The 20,079-nt window shown below is 37.5% G+C and overlaps 1 protein-coding gene and 1 pseudogene across 1 annotated transcript in view; both read left to right on the forward strand.

The window, feature by feature from the left end:
* Positions 1–20,079, forward strand: part of LOC102815309 (peptidyl-prolyl cis-trans isomerase CWC27 homolog) — a 381,669-nt gene that overhangs the window by 183,094 nt on the left and 178,496 nt on the right. The window lies entirely within an intron of this gene.
* On the forward strand, positions 14,458–15,352 carry LOC102814937 (annotated as a pseudogene).

A 20,079-nucleotide genomic window follows, 5' to 3' on the forward strand; every position in this document is an offset into this window, starting at 1 on the left:
TGACTTTAGCGGTTGGTACGTATATTGTACTTCATTGTACAGCATTATACTTCAAGAGAGATCTTGAAATGTTGATTTTGATGATGAATGCTATGCCATTCCTTTTCAATTTATCATTCCTAGCATAATAAACCTTATGATTGTCAGATTCAAAAAATTCAAGCCTCAACTTGCAATATTGAAGGACTTGATAGCACTTAACAACATCAACAACATGGGCAAAATATTGAATGATGCAGAATGCATCAAAAGAAGATGGAAGGAATACACAGAGTCACTTTACCATAAAGAAATTGTCCATGTTCAGCTATTTCAAGAGATAGCATATGATTATGAGCCAATGGTATTGAAGGAAGAAGTCCAAACTACAATAAAGGCATTGACAAAGAACAAGGATCTGGGAATTGATGGGATACAAATTGAAATCTTTTAACAAACTGAGGAAGCACTGGAGGAACTCACTCATCTATACCAAGAAATTTAGAAGGCAGCTGCCTGGCCAATTGATTGGAAGAGATCCATATTTGTGCCTATTCCTAAGAGAGGTGACCCAATGAAATGCAGAAATTATTCGACAATAACATTAATGTCACATGCAAGTAACATTTTGCTAAAGATAATTTTAAAATGTCTGTAGCAATACACCAACAGGGAACTGCCAGAGATTCAAGCCAGATTCAGATGAGGACATGGAATGAGAGAGATATCATTGTTGACATCAGATGGATCTTGGCTGAAAGCAGAGAATACCATAAAGGTACCTGACTATGCAAAGGCTTTTGACTGTGTGGCTCATAGCAAGCTATGAGCAACATTGCAGAGAATGAGTATTCTGTAACACTTAGTTGTGCTCATGAGAACTGGTACATAGACAAAGAGGCAGCTCAAATAGAACAAGGGGACACTGAATTGTTTAAAATCAGGAAAAGTGTGCCAAAGTTGTATTCTTTCATCATACTTAGTCAATCTATATGCTGAGCAAGTAATAAGAAAAGCTGGATTATATGAAGAAGAGTGTGGCATCAGGATTGAAGGAAGACTCATTAACAATTTGCAGTATGCAGATGATACAACCTTACCTGCTGAAAACAAAGAGAACTTAAAACACTCCTCATGAAGATCAAAGACCACAGCCTTTGATATGTGTCGTTACACCTCAATTGTAAAGAAAATAAAAATCCTTACCACTAGGCCAGTAAATAGAGTCATGATAAATGGAACAAAGATTGACATTGTTAAAGACTTCTTTTTGCTTTTATCCCAAGAAATCAAACAATGTATTGCACTAGGCAGGTCTGCTGCAGAAGACCTCTGTAATGTGCTGAAGAGCAAAGGTACCAGTTTGTGGACTAAGGTGCACCTGACCCAAACCCTGGTATATTCCATAGTTTTATATGCATGTGAAAGTTGTACAGGGACTAAGGAAGACCGTAGAAGAATTGATGCATATGAGTTATGGTGTTAGAGAAGAATATTCAAAGTACCATTGACTCCTTGAAGAACAAACAAATCTGTGTTGGATGAAGTTCAGCCAGTTGTTCCTTAGAAGCTAGGATGACATGGCTTCTTTTCTCATACTTTGGGCATATTATCATAAAGGACCAGTTCCTGGAGAAGTACATCATACTAAGTAAAGTGGAAGGACAGCAAAAAAGAGGAAGACTCCCAATGAGATGAATTGGCAATGTTCCTTCTGTTGTCCATGGGGTCACTATGAGTCAGAATAGACTGGATGACAACAATAACAACTGTCAAATTGTCCCCTACTCTTAGTGGTCCCATGTACAACAGAATGAAACATTTCCCTTGATTGGTTGCTGATCAGATCATTGTTATGCATAGTGTTTACTTTGGCTGATTTTAGAAGTAAATCCCCAGGTTTCTCTTCCTAGTCTGCCTTAGTCTGAAATCTCCTCTGAAACCTGTTTGGCATTCATGGAAACATGTAAGCCTATACTGATAAACAGTGTCGGCTACTCATGAGGTGCATTGGCCAAGAATTGAGCCTGGGTCTTGTGCTTGGAAGGTAAGAATTCTACCACATATACTTAATATATGAATATAACCTCATATATATTTGTCCTCTTTTTAGTTTTTTAATACGAAAGTGTAGTCATATAACTAACACTTTTTAATAGCATGCAATTTGACTATTTAAAATTTTAAAGTTTAATTTCTTAGTTGACTACAGACTCCACAGTAGTTTTTAACACCCCAATTTAAGTAAAAAGTAAATGTGGTGCTTCACTTTACATACCAGTGATGTCCAAAGAGATGTACTGCAGGACAATCCTGTTTACAGCCTTGGAGTCTCGTTACTTTCACTATAAATCATCCAGGACTGCATAGGATTGCTATGGGAGTCATAAATTCTTAATAAGATTGATAGTTAATTGGGGATTGAATTGGTTTCCTGTGTTGGCTCTGTCAAGTTCTTTAATAAACTATATAATCCTTTTTGTTAAGTTTTTTTAAAGGACTCTAAGCCCTGTCTAGGTTTCTTTATGTTTCATCATATCAAAACCAATAACAAACTGAACAGAGTCACATAGAAATACAGGTTTGGACATATTCTTTGATCAGCTTTAGGGCGATAAGGTGTCAGATCTTTTTTTTTCAAGTTCTAAGCAGACAATACCTGCTCTATGACTTGTGCCAAAAATTAGAGGAGGAAAGGCAATTTGAGCTTATAAATCAAGAAAGACTTTTAAAGCCTCTTCAGGAAACACATCCCTGAGGTGCCTAGAACCTCTCAAGTTGCACTGTGCTATTTCAAGTTTCTTCAAACTATCTTTTCAATACTAGATTAAGCCAGACTGGAGTCCTTCAGGCCTGATAGTTTGTGAAAGTATACTGTTTTTGACTGCTTCTCATTTATCTAACATATAATGTTAAACTTGCTTAATCTTGGTTTTTATAAGAAACAGACACCCTTTTGGAATATTAGCTCTATGTGGTGTCTTACTGGACAATCTGTTCACGTTTTCTAAAGTAGTTAATTATCACTAGGTACCCTGGTGTTGTATTCCCCCCTCCCCCTCAGTGGCTATAAATAGAAAACCTATCTTTCCATTTATTCTAGTCTTAATCTGTGTGCTGATTTTTAAAATTATTTACATGGAAAAGTGAAAGTAATTTTCACTTGATTTACAGATGGTCTCAAATCATCTATGTGTTTTTACTTTGGTTATGATGCTAACAAATTGTTTATCTGGTCTTAATGATTGAAACAGATTAAAACTAGAAAATTAAAAGTAATGGGGTATACTTACTTTCTAAGGATGATTTTGATGGTATGTTAATTTATCTCAAGAATTAAAAAATGTAATAGCCAATAAGCAAAAAAAAATTAATTCAGGGGAGAGGCTTGCCTATGGAGCTATGTTAACACACTATTAATAATCCATTGGTTTTTAAAAAATGAAAAAAAACACAGCTAGAGACATTCCTCTGGCAGCTACTTAGAACTAAGAAAACTCAAGAATGTCGTAGTCAAATATTATGGATTAATTTGTTGTCTCAATATCAGTACTCTTAGAGCATACCATTCTTAAAAGATAAATTTGTTGATACTCATTATGATGACTCTGATTAATTAAGAGCAGAATGAATGGTATTTATTATTATTTATTTAATCGGCAATGGTTAAAATATTTATCATCTTAATGAATTTAAGATAATATTCTCTTATATAGAATACTAATTAAAATAATAATCTAAAAGTGATGTTGCCTGCAAGCCTGATACCTCTTAATTTCTCAAATGACCACTGATAACTACAAGGAAACATTAGAGTCATATTGGATATTTGGAGTCTAAATTATGATAATTACAAAATTTTCCACTATGTAAAATAAAAGAGATGAGAGCTGTGTGTAGTGTTTTTTTGTTTTTTTTATTGTTCTGTATTGTTATTTAAAGTGTCTCAAAGGAGTAAATAATATTGTCATTAGAAGTTTGGTTGTAAACAATGTTCCTATTTGGGAATAAAGTTAACTATTCCAGACTGCTGTCAAGATCATATTTTAAGTAAGATGTTTTTTTATATGACATTTTCTGTATTAATGCCAAAAATGACATCAAACATATAACTCATTTTAGTGCTGAGTTTCATCCACATTTTCCAGCAGTTAATCAAATTTGAAAAAGTTATTCTTTTCACAAATTTATAGTGTGAACCTGTTAATATGTTACAGTAAAACTTACTTTGGGCAATTTAATATGTGTGGTTTCTTTTTTAATGATTAACACAATATGTTGACGTTTTAAATGGTTATATTTATAGAATTTTTAGATTAATTTCTGGAAGATGGTACAGTTGCAGCTTTTGATTGTTAATTTTTTATACAAAAATTGCTATTGTTGTTAAGTGCCATCAAGTCAGGTCCAACCCATAGCCACCCTCTATAGGGTTTCGGAGGAGCAGTTGGTGAGTTTGAACTAACAACCTGTGTTTCAACTAACCTTGCAGTCCAACTAACCTTGCAGTCCAACCAACCTTGCAGTCCAGTGCATTAGCCCATAGTGATACACCATAGAATATCCCTAAATTACATTTATAGCTACAATAAAATAATTTGAAGTGTCAGGAGGGACTGTGGGAATAATGAAGTTCTCAGAACTAACAAAATGACAAAATATGAAGAAATCAGTTGAAGCATAAAAGTCTTGTATGTTGATTTACTTTTTAGGAAAAATGGTCAGCTGGTGGGTTTGATTTGCTGACCTTGTGGTTCAAAGTCCAGTGCTTCCTACAGCGCCACACCAGAAGATAAGCTTGTTTAAAACATTATGCTACAGTATCTTTTGGGGTCCTGGTGTGGTGCTGTGCATTAATGTGCCGGGCTGCAAAGCTGTTTGAACTGCAAGGTCGGCGGTTCAAGCTCACCAGCTGCTCTTCTGAAACCCTATACAGGGTTGCTATGGGTCAGAACTGACTCAATAACCACAACAGTATGTTTAAAATGTCAAAGTACACTTGCTTTCAGGAATACTTTGAGCTTCAAAACTTAATCTTAAGTGTGCTTCATTTGCATTGTAATCTTATGTGAAATCATCCCAAAATTTTGATTCTGAAAGGATCATCAGCCCTACCCTTCCATTATATAGACGTTACACAGATAAAGGGAGAGACTAGAACTCGACTCTCCTGGCTTCCATATGGCCATCTTTCCATTCATTAGTTTCTTCTCCAAATTTGGTCCAACCATAAGTAGATACAGCATGTAAAGTTAAATTGTATTTATTAAAATGCACTCTGGGTTTGGCTAGAATAATTTCTAAAATGCCTTCAACAGGGCTAGAATCCTTAAGATAATACAATATTATAAGCAGGTTGTATCTTTTCAAAGATTGAGCATGTGATTTTGGAGTGAATGACAAAATTTAAATGCTATAGAAAACATCAGTTTCTGGCATCATGCAAGTTAGGAGTTCAAAATGATCTCACTGAAAACAACTAAGAGCATTTGGATGTAATACACAAACATTTTCTGATATGCTCTTGTGAGCTTATAGAAAAGCAAGGAATCCTTAAACCAGGTGATAAGTTGTGAACTAAGAAATGCTTAAGTGGAACACAGTCTGGCCTTAACCCTAATAATGTTTACTATAAACCTGTGAACTTTACATTGTTTTTTGAGAATTCACAAAATTCATTAGAGAGAATGCAAAACATATGCCTTCCCACAATTGTTATTGTGTGCCCTTGAGTCAGTTCCAACGCATAGTGACCCTGTGTAGGGCTTCTGAGACGTGACTGATAGGTTTGAACCTCTGATCTTATGATTAATAGTCCATTGCTTATCCTACATTGCTACACCAGGATCCCAGTGTAGGGGGGAAGGGATCTAATAAAAGATTATTCCTTATCCATAGTGGCAGGAAGTACTCAATGTAAGCTGGATCACTTCACCCCCATCAGAACACTACACAGAAAACTACCTATTCTGAATCATGTAACAGAGTATTTGGGGGCAAGAGTAGCTCCTGGGAACTTTAGCCACAAGACAATCTTTCCACCAGTTTGAATTCCAAATTCAGCTTTCCCAGGTGGCCTAATAATCCCTTAGCCCAAAGTTTAGTTTGAAATAGTTCTGTATCTTTAGTGTCCTTAGTAGTATGATACAAATAAACATAAATCCTTTCTACAGAAACCTACTTTCATTACCATTTACTCAGAGAAAGTTCAAAAACAAAAAGAATTAAAACAAACAGTTCAGATTAAAATAAATAAATTTTAAAAATCCAGGCATCCTGACCCAAAGCTAGTAGAAACAACAGATGGCATAATCAGTATCACAAAAACTTCTTATTTAATTCAAACCCTAACTATAAAATAAGTATATTTAATATACTCCAGTATTTGGTAGACTTGAAAATATAAAGAAAAGATTCCAAACAATATCCTACAAATGAAAACTGTAATACAATGAAAAATACAATAATTTGTAGTAAAAATCAGTAAGCGTAAAGCAAATTGCTGTTGTTAGTTGTGTGCCGCTGAGTTGTTCCTACTCATAGTGACTCTATAAGGTGTCTGAGGCCGGAAATCTCTATAGGAGCAGAAAGTCTCAACATTCTCCTGCAGAGCAGCTGGTAGATTCTAACAGGCCAATGAATAACCCACTATGCCACCAAGGCTTCCTTATAGCAAATTGTTGTTACTATTAAATGCAGTCCAGTTAATTCGGACTCATAGCAACCTTGTATAAGATTTCTGAGGTGCAGCTGGTGGATTTGAACTGTTCATCTTGTGGTCCGCAGTCCAGTGCTGATCCTACATCACCACACTTGCAAATTGCTGTTGTTGTTAAGTGCCATTGAGTCAGTTCTGACTCATAACTATCCTGTATAGGGGTTTCCAAGGAGCGCTGTTAAACTTGAACTGCCAACCTTGTGATTCAAACCAACTTTGCAGTCCATCACATTATCCCACAGCACCACACCAGGATTCTCAGTTTTTTTTATCTGTTTGTCCTTTGATCACCTTCTGAAATTTAATTTAGGCATCTAGTAGAGTTCTTTCTCTTCTCACAAGTCTATCTCCATGAGCACTGGACTGCTAGCCACAAGATCAGTGGTCCAAACCAGAAAGCCAGCCCTCAGAAACCCTTTACAGGGTCCCTGTAAGTCAGAACCGACTCGGCAGTACTTAACAACATTGCTTTTTATATAGCAAGTCAAGCTCACCAGTCACTCCTTGGAAACCCTACACAGGGTCACTATGGGTCAGAACCGACTCGATGGCACTTAACAACAACAGGCATGAAAAATATCAGTTCACATATCTGGATATGTTCTTTTTAATGAATGCAACACCATTCCTTTTCAATTTGTCATTCCCTGCATAGTAAACCATGGAGTTGTCAGATTCAAAATGGCCAATAACAGTCCAATTCAGCTCACCAATGCCTAAGATATCGATGTTTATGCATTCCATTTCATTGTTGACAACTTCCAATTTTCCCAGATTCATACTTCGTGCATTCCATGTTCCGATTTTCAATGGATGTTTAGAGCTCTTTCTCTTTGTTTTGAGTTGTGGCCCATCAGCAAATGAAGGTTCTGTGGGCTTTTTTCCCACTGGCTCAACTCCATTCACGTCATCATGGTCAACTCTACTTTGAGGAGGCAGTTCTTCCCCAGTCACATTTTGACTGCCTTCCATCCTGAGGGGCTCATTTTCCGGCACTGTATCTGACAATGTTTCTCTGCTATTCATAAGGTTCTCAGTGACTAACGATTCAGAAGTAGTTCGTCACTCTTTCTTCCTAGTCTGTCTTTGTCTGGAAGCTCATCTGAAACCTGTCCACCATGGATGGCCCTGCTGGTTATTTAAAATACTAGTGGTATATCCCTCAGAATCACAACTCAGGCCACCACAGCACGACAGACAGACGAGTAGTGGCCATTTGGTTTTATGTCAAAACTGTCACTTCAGATTTCAAGGAGATCTGCGTGCATGCATAGTAGAACCCTCCAGGGGTGGGGATGGGGTATCCATTCACTCAGATACCCCCTCTAGTTACCAGAATGGAAGTGTGCAGTCAGGGAGAGACCAATGAACAATGGACAGATACCAAAAAAAAATAATGTCCACATCTGTGCCTCCTCGGTTCTCTCAGGCATTCATGGCTGCTCTGATCTTTCCCCCACTTGTTCTCTCCTATGATGGCGGCTCTGGGAATAGCTGAGCATCTTGAATTAGAAAGCAATGGATTTCTTGATTCTCCTGCAAATTCCCCTAATTGTACGCCTTCCAATCCTCTAAATATTCCTTTATATGCAGTTCAGAGTTCCAGCACCATCCCCTGAGCCTGCTTGGCCCTCTATTCTGTGTTGTTATTGACGGAGCGCCTCACTGCCCGTCTAACTGATTTGCCATCTCAGCAGCTAATTTAAAGGCCCCATTTCTTCCATTTTGTTTGTCTATCATTCCGTAGGATGATACCATTGTCCACATAATGAAATCTGGCCTACCTCCTTATCAATGTTTGCAAAAAGGAAAAGCAAGTAGTAGTAGACAAGTAATTTCATTTTTGTAAAGATGTCTCAAATGGTGAACACAGCACTTTCACTTATATCAAATTGGCCAAGGTTTTGACGCTGCTACTAGCAAAGGAATTCTGGTAGTAGTGGTTATGAATCAGGCTGCGAACCTTAAGGTCAGCAGTTCGAAACTACCAGCCGCTCCGTGGGAAAAAGATGAGGCTTTCTGTTGCTGTAAAGATTTACAACCTTGGAAGCCTTGTACAGCGTCACTATGGGTCAGGACCGACTCGACGGCACTTAACAACAACAACAACTAGCAAAGTAATAGGCACATGGCAAATATTTAGTAAAGGATTGAATGAAATAGATGGCTATATAATTTATAAACCAAGGGAAAAAGAGAATGACACTCAAGAAGGAAACTCAGATAATATTTCTGAACATAAGTCCACGATAGACTAGAAAACACAGGAGGAGAGGTTAGTTAGCTTTACAAAGAAAGGAAAATACCGCTTATTAGAAGGAAAGGAGGGATGTGTCTGAATATGAGAACCTAATGGTTCTTGGTATGTTATATGTCCTAGAAATCACACAAGTAAGGCAGATTTGCCCCCTACCATCCGAGTACTCACTTTGTAATTTTTTGTTGTTGTTGTTTGGTTTTTATTCTTTCTTTTTCAGAGGTGTGGAAAAGTAAGGACAGTTTTGTTGTTGTTAAGTCCCATGGAGTTGGTTCTGACTTATAGCGACCCTGCACAGGGTTTCCGAGGCTGTACATCTTTATGGGAACAGAAAGTCTCATCTTTCTCCCGCGGAGTGGCTGGTAGTTTCAAACTGCTGACTTTGAGGTTAGCCACCCGATTCATAACTGCTATGCTATCAGAGCTCCTTAAGGACAGTTATCAATAATAAATAATCAACGAAGTACTTGTGCCATCATGATTTTCACTCTGACTCTGACTCAATATGGAGATACTGTATTGAGTGTCCAAGGAGTGGCTTATGGATTTGAACTGCCAACCCTGTGGTTACCAGTCAAGTGCTCTTATCCTATAGTCCCCTACTAGGGCTCCCTTTGTTAAGTAGTATTCTATTATATGAATATAACATGTACTTTAATCTAGTCATATGCTTTTATTTCTCTTATTTTTATATAGTCATGTACTCTTTGTTTCTCTTAAACTGAAATGACTAGGTCATAGGTTAAGTGTATGTTTAACTTCATAATGAAAATTCCAAAATGGTTGAACCATTCTACATTCCCATGAATTATATATGGAATATCTAGGAATCTTGATGTAATGTTGTAGAATAAGCATTGGACAGAGAAACCCACCAGCCACTTCCTGGGAACCCTATACATGTTTGCTATGATTTGAAACCAACTCAATGGCTCTTAGCAACAAGTTACTTATGATGTTGAACAGCCCTTCATTTTATTATTTGCATTTGCATATATATATAAAATTTTTAAATTTTTTATTGTGAGGTTTACATCGGAGAACATCAGTTTTATATTCATCCTATTGTATTTCGTTTCATTGCAATGATTACAATCCCCTCCATGCATCATCAAATAACTATAGGGTACACCCCACAGGCCCAACCCCTGGCTATCAGCACACAGCCCCTCTCCCTCCCTGAGTTGAGTGTCCCCAGCCACTCCATCTGTCCACGTCATCTGTATCTATTTTTAAATAAAATTTGTATTCAATTTTTTTATTTTTTTGCCCATTCAACAAAGGCAGTAGTCAATTTAGTAAGGTAAAACACTTAACTAAGTGTTGAGCAATGCTTTGAGACATGAGTAAGATTTCACTATGAGTGGAAAGACAACAAGTAGAACACTATTTGGACGGGTTCCCTACAAGGTAGAATAAGCCATACCTTACTCATCTCTATATGCCTTGACATCTTTAAGCTGACTGACATTTCATAATGTCATTTTGATATATTATTCATCATACATTTTTATATACATGCCCTTCTAGGACACTCATCATTATATGTAAATCTTTATAAATGTCTTTATAAGAAGTTTTGCAATGATTTAATAGACTGTAAAAGTTTTCTAAAAGATGAAAAATTATAGGCAAAATATTGGTCAAGACTGCAAATCCAAAGTTTGATTCAGAAAGCCTACATACAGTTACTATGAGTTGGAAACGACATCACACAGAAGCGGCAGCCAAATACAAACCTTTTGTCACCTAGAAACCTGTTGATTAAAAGCTTCACTTCCACACTGGCTGTTGGCAGAGGCCACAGCTCTTCTTAGTCTATATCTGGCTTCTCTCAGAACAAGTGATGCCAGATAAAGAAGAATCAGGAGAAAGCTGCAGTACCTTCTAGTAATTTCCTAAGTCACACACGGCGTTAAGTCTAGCCCACACTCATGGGGAAGAGAATTAGCCTTCTCTCTTTTGATAGCCTAAAATAATTTGTATGGATATTTTAAACTAACATATGAGAGTGAGTCAAAATTATTTGTAATCTGGTTATATTAAAATACCCATCCGCGTCAACGACTAGTGACAACATTGAACATGCACGTGAAATGATTCTGTCAAATAGACAAATGACAGTGGATTATGTGGCAGATCATTTACAAACCAGCCATGGCTCTGCCTATGAAATAATCCATGACAGACTTAGGTTTCAAAAAATGTGTGAGAGATGGGTACCAAAACAGCTCATGTTATGTTGTTGTTATATGCCGTGGAGTCGGTTCCGACTCATGGTGACCATGTACAGGGTTTCCCAGGCTGTAAATTTTCACGGGTGCAGAAAGCCTCATCTTTTTCCCGCAGAACAGCTGGTAGTTTCGAACTGCTGATCTTGCTGTTCTCAACCCGATTCGTAACCACTACTCTACCAGAGCTCCTTAGACAAGCATAAATAGAAGCATTTGGACATCTGCAAGCAAAATATGGACCAATACTGAAAGGAAGGTAAAAATTTCTTTAAAAAAAATGTTCTGGTAATGAGGCATGCGTTCATCACTACAAGCCTGCCAGTAAATGGCAAATTATGGAATAGAAATCCTTAGTCGCCGACCAAGAGGAAGCTCAACGTCAACGATCAGCTGGAAGATTGATGCCTTCTGTTTTCTGGGGTTCTCAAGTGGGACATTATCAGGGAAAAGGTTCAACAATCAGCAGTGCAGATCACAGTGAGATACTCACTGAAGAACTGAAGCCTAAATTTGAGATAAATGCAGAAGACTGCTATCTAAGGACATTTGTGATCTTGTAGGACAATGGAAGTCTATACAGCTCCGCAGGAGAAAGATGTGGCAGTCTGCTTCCTTAAGGATTACAAGCTTGGAACCTGATGGCTAGTTATTCTGTGCTTTAGGATAACTATGAATTGATTTCAACTCATCGACAGTGAGTTTAGAAAATATATATAATACATTTCCCATTTTAACCATGTGTATTGTGCCATTTAATCAAATGTACTATTTAGTGTCAAGTCACTTTCTCTTATACTTCTGACTGTCCCTTTTATACAGTTTCCAAATGATCCAAGTTAAATATAACCACTAAAGCGTTTACTTTTTAACAATGAGATACAGAGTGGTTTTATAAGATTTCCATGTTAGCTTAACTCTTTAAAAAATTGACTAGTGAATCCAAGACATAAAATCATGAAAATGCTATAATGTTTTATGGTGACCGACACCTCACATGTAACATTACAGGATAACAGTTTTCAAAATCACAGTTTTGAAATCATAAAAAACTAGGTTTGAGTTCTCACTTTACCATTTATGCCAATTGTTCTGCTTCAAATTCTACAGCTTAAACTTCAGGATTGTTGTTGTTGTTAAGTGCAGTGGAGTTTCAACAACCTATGTTTCTGACACATATCATTTCCCACTCATAGAGACCCTGTGCAGGGTTTCCAAGGAGTTGCTAATGGGTCTGAACCACCGACCTTGCAGTTAACAGTCCAGTGTTTATCCTTCAGTGGCTCACCAGGACAGGATACTGATAAGTGCACAAAATGCAACGGAGAAGCCAAACTTTAGGAAGTACTGAAAAGCCAAACTTTAAGAAGGTCAGGAATCCTAGGGGCCTCCAGGACCTTGGAAGCAGGAGCTCTTGGACTCTTTCCAGTGTCTATCACCAGACAATTCCGCCTAGCTTCCTTTTTCGAGGCTGTGAACTGAGCTCCTAGGAGATACTGATTGACAACCATGTGTCATGCTATCTATTGGGGTAAGATCTGTAAGACAAGAACAGGTCGAATTACACTTAGCAAACAAAAACATGTATAAAACTAGGCCTCTCTTAGACTCATTTTCCTCTTCTGTGAAATAGGCATATTCATTTGTTGTGAATTTTAAGTGGTAATAGTGATAGCAATGTTAGTAGTGGTTTTGTAGCTCTGTGTTGGAAAGTGATCTTTAGGTCCAGAACCTCACGTGTTTTTTTTGTTTGTTTGTTTAGTTTGGTTTTTTGTTGTTGTTTTTTTTTTTTTTGGTTGTTAGGTGCCATAGTCTCACTTCTGACTCACAGTGACCTTATGCACAACAGAACAAAACACTACCTGGTCCTGTGCCATCCTGATAATTGTCAAATGTGAATCCATTACTGCGCTACTATATCAACCCATCTTGTTGTGGGGGGGGGGCCTTCCTCTTTTTTGCTGACCCAACACTTTAGCAAGCAAGCATGATCTCCATCTCCAGGCACAGGTCCCTCCTAATAATATGTCTGCAGTATGAGACACAAAGTCTCACTTCCTTTCTAACCAAGGAGCATTTTGGCTATACTTCTTCATCACAGAGTTGTCTGTTTTTCTAGCAATCTGAGGTATTTTTAATATTCTTCTCTAACATAATAATTCAAATGCATTGATTCTTCTATGGGCTTCATTTTTCATTGTTCAACTTTCACATGCATATGAAGCAATGGAAAATCCCATGGCTTAGGTCAGGTGCACCTTAGTTCTCAAAATGATACATTTGCTCTTGAACACTTTAAAGAGTTCTCATCTAGCGTAATGCAATATGTTGTTTTTTATCTTGATTACTACTTCCATGAGTGTTGGTTATGGATCCAAGCAAAATGAAGTTTTTGACAACTTCAATCTTTTCTTCATTTGTCATGATGTTATCGATTGGTCATGTTGTGAGGATTTTTGTTTTCTTTACATTGAGGTCTTCTCTATATGCATTGGTACATTGACCTCAACTGCTTCAGGAAAACTAAACACTGTTAATTTTTCCTTAGAAGGGAGAAAATCTCATTAAACTGATAAATTTAAAGCAAAACAAAATATAATTTTTCTAGTTGAATGCTTGTTTCTCAGCATCCTAATCATAGTCAAAAAAAGAAAGTTAAGTAATAAATTAATATCCTGTGGGGCAACACATAACTACTCACACTAGAAACATGCAGGTGATAATCTGTTTTTTTTTTTTTTTTAAATCTTGAAAGTACCTATATTTTATTCTAATGAAAATAAGACCAGTATGTATGAATATTTCTCTCAGGTTTAACAAGTTTAACAATTCTACCTTGGATCTTTTCTGTTCTTTTTTCTTCATGAGTTCAGCCTAATAGTGTCTTTCACTTCCTTTCTTAAATAGTTGTATGACGTTACTGCTGTGTTCCACAGAACATCTACCACAGTCCCGTCCACATTTCTGTTCACCACCATCCTCATCTTTCAGTGGTTGCACATTGGACATGAACAAAGTCCTTCTTCCAGAATTTCTAAGTTCCTATAAGATTATTGAGAATGAATGATATTATATAAATGTCATATTGTTTCATAACAGTTCTTAAAACAATGAGATAATGTCTGTTAAGGGATTTTTAAGTTCCATGGAGAAATGTCATTTTTATTATGTTGTTTCTATTTATTTTTGCTATACAATTTGAAACTTAAATATTATATCCTTTGGGTCAAGCTTTCTCTTCTGTTGCCCTTGGAGGTCCTAGGCTTCGGGTCATGGCTGGCTCCATGCAGGGAGGCAGGGTGAGAGCCCTGGACCTACTGTGGGCCCTGCTGTGAGTTATTGTCGCCAACTTAAAGCTGAATCCTGGCTCCAGGAAACTGGAGAGAAGACCAAGAGGTTGGAGAAGAGGTAGAAAATGTGGCAGAGGTCATAAAGGAGAAAGGCAGAGAGGAACCTGACCTTGACTGGGCTTTGAGAGAGGTCAGACTCCATTTTACATTTGAATCCCAAAATATGGGTTTAATGAGGGACACAGCTTCAGACACCAGTATCAGTCTTTGAGTCTCAACAGACTACAATATCTTATTGACTTAGGTTGAGTTGATCCTACTCAGCCTATTGATTTAACCCAGCTTGTCAATGGGAGAGGTGTGACCATCCAACCACTGAAAAGGGATTACGGTGTCCAGCTGGTAGAAGACAGTGCTGACACCTTCTCAGCTAAAGTTAATATTAAAGTGCAGTTAGCGTCAGAACTTGCCATTGCTGCAATTGAGAAAAATGGCAATGTTGTGACTACAGCCTTTTATGATCCTAAAAGTTTGGAAATTTTGTGCAAACCTGTCCCTTTCTTTCTACATGGAAAACCCTTTGTAAAACAAATGCTTCCAGCCGAAACACTGGTACCATATTATACCGATGCCAGGCACCGAGGTTACCTGGCAGATCCTGGCAAATTTCCTGAAACAAGACTTGAACTTGCCAAGAAGTATGGTTATATTATACCTGATAGCATGAAAGATGAACTATTCAAAATGCTCAGTGATCGGAAGGATCCACAGTCTATCTCCTTTGGACTTGCTCCAGGCTTGGTGGTTGGTGATTATGGCTGACAAGAAAATCCTAAAGCCCACAGATGAGAATCTCATCAAATATTACAGCTCTTGAACCCAATCCAAGGGCGCAGTGTTCTGAGAGAATGCTAGAAAGGGAAATGTGCTTATCTTTTTCTCATGGACTTCTCTAATGTCTGATTCTCCAGATCTTAACATTAGTTTTCATTGTAATCATGTCTCTTTATTGTTTTTATCTAAAATTGACAAAAATGTAGTAAACAAGAAACCAAATATGCATGTTAATTAAAGATACAAACTGCCTTGGTATTTTTTGACCAAGATGACCTTTACATTCTCCTTTCCTTAATTAAACTTTATACAGGCTTCCTTTTGACCTTAGACCTCTGACCACTCTCTTTAACTGCTTCGAGTGCCATCAGAGAATCCCTTTACTACCTCCTTTATCCCCTCATCCCTTGTGGAATTCAGGTAGCTGAATCAAAAAAACAAAACAAAAACCCATTGGAGCCAAACAGCCCTTAACTGTAAACTCAGTAACACACTCATCCCATCAATCAATACCCTCAACATATTTTCAATATTTTCCACTAGCCCCCTGAAATCCTTAAGAACGCTGCTGCCTAATTTTAGCAGAGTTGAGCTCATATTCAGTTCTAGTTTTATCTCCCCTGTTGCAGTAGACATTTAAAAAGTTAAATTAAATTGTCCTTGCTTATTATTAAAAAAAATTATATATATTATATCCTTTAAAAATTAAACATTTTGTTTGTTTGAGTGTGTATGTATGTTTCTGTTTTCCTGCTGACCACATAGAACAAAATAACTACGTTTTGTTACTTCACTTTGTCTTTTGGGCCCAGTGAATTTGTCACCATAAATACCAATTAGAGTAAAACTAGAAATCTAAAATAATGTTTTTAGGATTAAGTGTAGTGTTTATCTCTTAATTTAAAGTTTTATTCTTGTGCAATACCAAATTTTTTTTTTCTTACTGTTGATATATAAAGATTTACTGAATGTTACGAAGACTTCAGTAAGGTCACTATTTGCAAATAATTCCCGTTCTGTTTTTCTGCCTCTGAGTTGCAGTCTCGCGTTTCTAACTCCCTTTTTAAACATGTTACTTAAAACGAACAGTGACAAAAATACAGTGTATTTTCTCCCGTACAAAACCAAACCTGTAAAACTCATTTCCATATTGCTGTTAGTACCAGCATTCTTCCAGTCAGCCAAATAAAAACTTTGAATATCACCTTTGGCTTCTTCCACTTCTTTACCCAGGCCTACCCTTGTTGTTGTTTAGTGCCATCAAGTCGGTTCTGACTCGTAGAGACCCTGTATAGCCTTTCCAAGGAGCGGCTGACTTTGCAGTTCAAACTGACCTTGTGGTCCAGTACTTACCCTACAGCACTTATCCTACTCCGTCCTCGTGTGACACTGCAGGATAATGCACTGGACCACAAGATCAGTTTGAACTGCAAGGTCGGTGGTTCAAAACTATCAGCCACTTCTAGGAGACCCTATACAGATTTGCTATGACTCAGAACTGACTCCATGGCAATTGACAGCAACAACAACAACAACATCTCTGAAGTCCATCTTTTTATTTCTATTACATCATCTATTGCTCTAGACATGTCTCTTACTTGTTCGGTGCCATGGAGTTGGTTCATGTCTCTTACTACCTATTCCTAAAATATTGTACTAACTTCCTAAGTGCTTTGCTTTTTTCTAGTATTTTTTATGCTTTGTAGGAGTCTTGTGGCACTGTAGGATAAGCACTGAATTGAAAGGTCAGTTTAAACCACAGTGTCAGTAGTTCAGACATACCATCCGCTCCTTGGAAACCCTATACTGGGCCATTATGAGTCAGTACCAACTCCCCAACACTTAACCACAATAGTTGACCTGTCCCAACCAGTCCTACACTTGTGGAGATAAGACACATAGACCTGAGTTTTAATCCTAGTTTCATCTGATTCTAGTTGTGCCCCTTGACAAATTTCTTTATCTGCTAAATAACTACACCATGCATTGCTGTGATAATGTACTAAGATGTTGTATTATTCTGGTTTATACTTAATTGGTTTCATGGTCCAGGAACCTCAAGATAGCATACATATAGAGGAGAGATTCTTGTAAACATACAGTGAAATCTTATGTATGCCCAAATGTAGGTACTAAAGAGCCAAGATCTAGAATGTCATCACAAACGGAGGCTGCCCTCTCTCCAGAGCTAATAGATCTGCCTCTCTCAGGGCATCTCTGCTTCTCTATGCACATCTGTCCTGCAGTACTACTCTTTCTACTAACAGTCTTCTTCTGTTTGTGCTGTTTATTATCCTCTAAGTGGTGCTGTGGGTTAAGGTGCTGAACTACAAGGTCAATTTGAATAGCAAGGTCAGCAGCAGTTCAGACTCACCAGATGTTCCTCAGAAACCCTATACAGGTTTGCTATGACTTGGAACCAACTTGATGGCACTTAACAACAACAACAGCAATGTTTTCTATAGCATGTGTTCTCAAATGACCACCCTGGCTCTAAATATTTACATCATTTTTTCTAATACCAATTGGTTCAATCTGCCATATTTCAAAGAAAGGTCATATTTTGATTTGCCACACAAAGTTGTAGCCTCTGGTGAGCACACATAGATCATATGCAAACCCTGACCCAAGCTTCTCAGACAAACTGAATGAGCAATAGTCTTGGGCAAGAAAGAGGCTATTAAAAATGGATATAGATAATCTGGTAATGATTGGCATATATATAAATTTTATGTAAAACACTTACTTAATGAGTGGTAGTTATTATTTTTATATAGCAAAATAAATTAACCAAAGTTAAGTTTCCCTTTTCTCTCTCATTCCATCTCCTTTTTCTTGGGCACACATGCACACATATGTGGAAAAAAAGTTTTTTTTAAATTTGTCGATGCAACATGGACTTGTAGATATGAGTTAGAGCTTTAAATCTGTTATTTCTTTACTCTGTGATTTTGGGGAAATTACCTAATTCCTCTAATATTCAGTTTCTTCATTTGTAAAATGGGAATGGTGTTCTATCAGTTAAATCCTTTGGTTTCAAACTGTCTTCTCTCAAAGATGAGAACTTTAAGCCACAGAGAATCTAAAATCATTGGGATAAAACTGTCTGGATAGAAATAGTTCTGTCTTTGAACTACACATGTTGTTGTTGTTGTTGTTAAGTGCTGTTGAGTCGGTTCCGACCCATAGCAACCCTGTACAGGGTTTCCAAGGGTGTAAATCTTTACGGGAGTAGAAAGCCTCCTCTTTCTCCCACGGAGCGGCTGGTAGTTTCGAACCGCTGACCTTAAGGTTCACAGCCCGATTCGTAACCACTATGCTACACATGTAGAGATTGTAAATAGTTCTCTGTTGAAACATTGCCCAGTCCTGTGCCATCTTCATGATTGTTGCTGTTTCAGCCCACTGTTGGCTGTTTTGGCTCCTCATGCATACCCTTATCTGTGCCATTCTGGGGACAGAGTTTTTTCCCCACTGTGTGTTTGAATGGTCATAGCAATGTCTTACAGCTGCCCAGATTCTTATCCAGTTGTGAAGAAAGCTTGCCTTTGTTCTAAAGTCTCAACAAGAATATCATAACATCTCATTGTTACTGGTGTAGTCATGTGCTTGTTGTTAAATGCTGCTGAGTCAGTTCTGACTCATAGCAACCCTGTATAGGGTTTCCAACAAGTGGATGGTGAGCTTGAACCACTGACCTTACGATTCAAACAGACCTTGTAATCCAGCTCATTAACTTGCAGTGGCACACCAAGACTTATCCACCCCTCGCTATACTAAATTGAGTACTGTAGCAGGGGAATTAAAACCTCCAGTTGTTCCATCCTGAATGACATGTCATTATTTCAGACCAGAGATAGTAAGTACCACCTGAGTCATATCAACCTAGGGGTGTGTGGAGAGGCCTACAACAATGATAGTATTGTGATCACACACAAATGTTGAAAGGATTAGATCAGATAAAGTAAGTGAACTTTGACATATGCCCATACTACTCTTTAGTGACCTATATGCAGTCTTCAAAGTCTACTATAATACAGATTTCAAATCCTTTCTCCATCCATCCTGCCCCTGACAGATTCTATATTCTTCCCGAACTACATACTTGATTGCACTGACTTTTTTTTCTGTGTCATGTTGTTTATGCAGTTTCGCTAGCCTGAGCATCTTTTACCGTTTCTGTTTATGGGATTTCTGCCTTTCATGTACAGTATCAAACACCTCCACTTCCTAAACCCTTACCAAGCGCCTGTTGACCCAATCGAAAATCTCACAAAAGATGTGGTTGCTGAGTCTGATAAGAGATAATTTACCAATCTTCATTTCTTTCTCCAAGGTGCAGGCACACATTTCAGAACAAATTTATCTAGGCATCCCAGTGAACATCTTATGTTGTTTGTCTTATTCTGCCTTGTATTAATCTTAATCAATCGATAGCATAGATTGAAGGCTTATAATAAACATTAATTATATTGAAATGAATATAATATCAACTAATTATATATTATTTGTGAAGCTTTAAACCCATTTATTTTACTAAAGACAAAGTTTTCAACTTACTTTATAAATAATTTTATAATATTTTGATCCTAGTCAATTCTGTAGTCACTGGGTAGCTCAAAAGGTTAATTATTCAACAACTAGCCAAAAGCTTTGCAGTTTGAATCTAACCAAAAGAGCCTCATAAGACAAGCCTGGATATCTGATTCTGAAAGATCACAGCCATCAAAACCCTCTGGAGTAGTTCTACTCTGTACTCACAGGGTCACC

Source organism: Chrysochloris asiatica, unplaced genomic scaffold, assembly GCF_000296735.1.
Source record: "Chrysochloris asiatica unplaced genomic scaffold, ChrAsi1.0 scaffold00318, whole genome shotgun sequence".
NCBI classification, from domain to species: Eukaryota; Metazoa; Chordata; class Mammalia; order Afrosoricida; family Chrysochloridae; genus Chrysochloris; species Chrysochloris asiatica.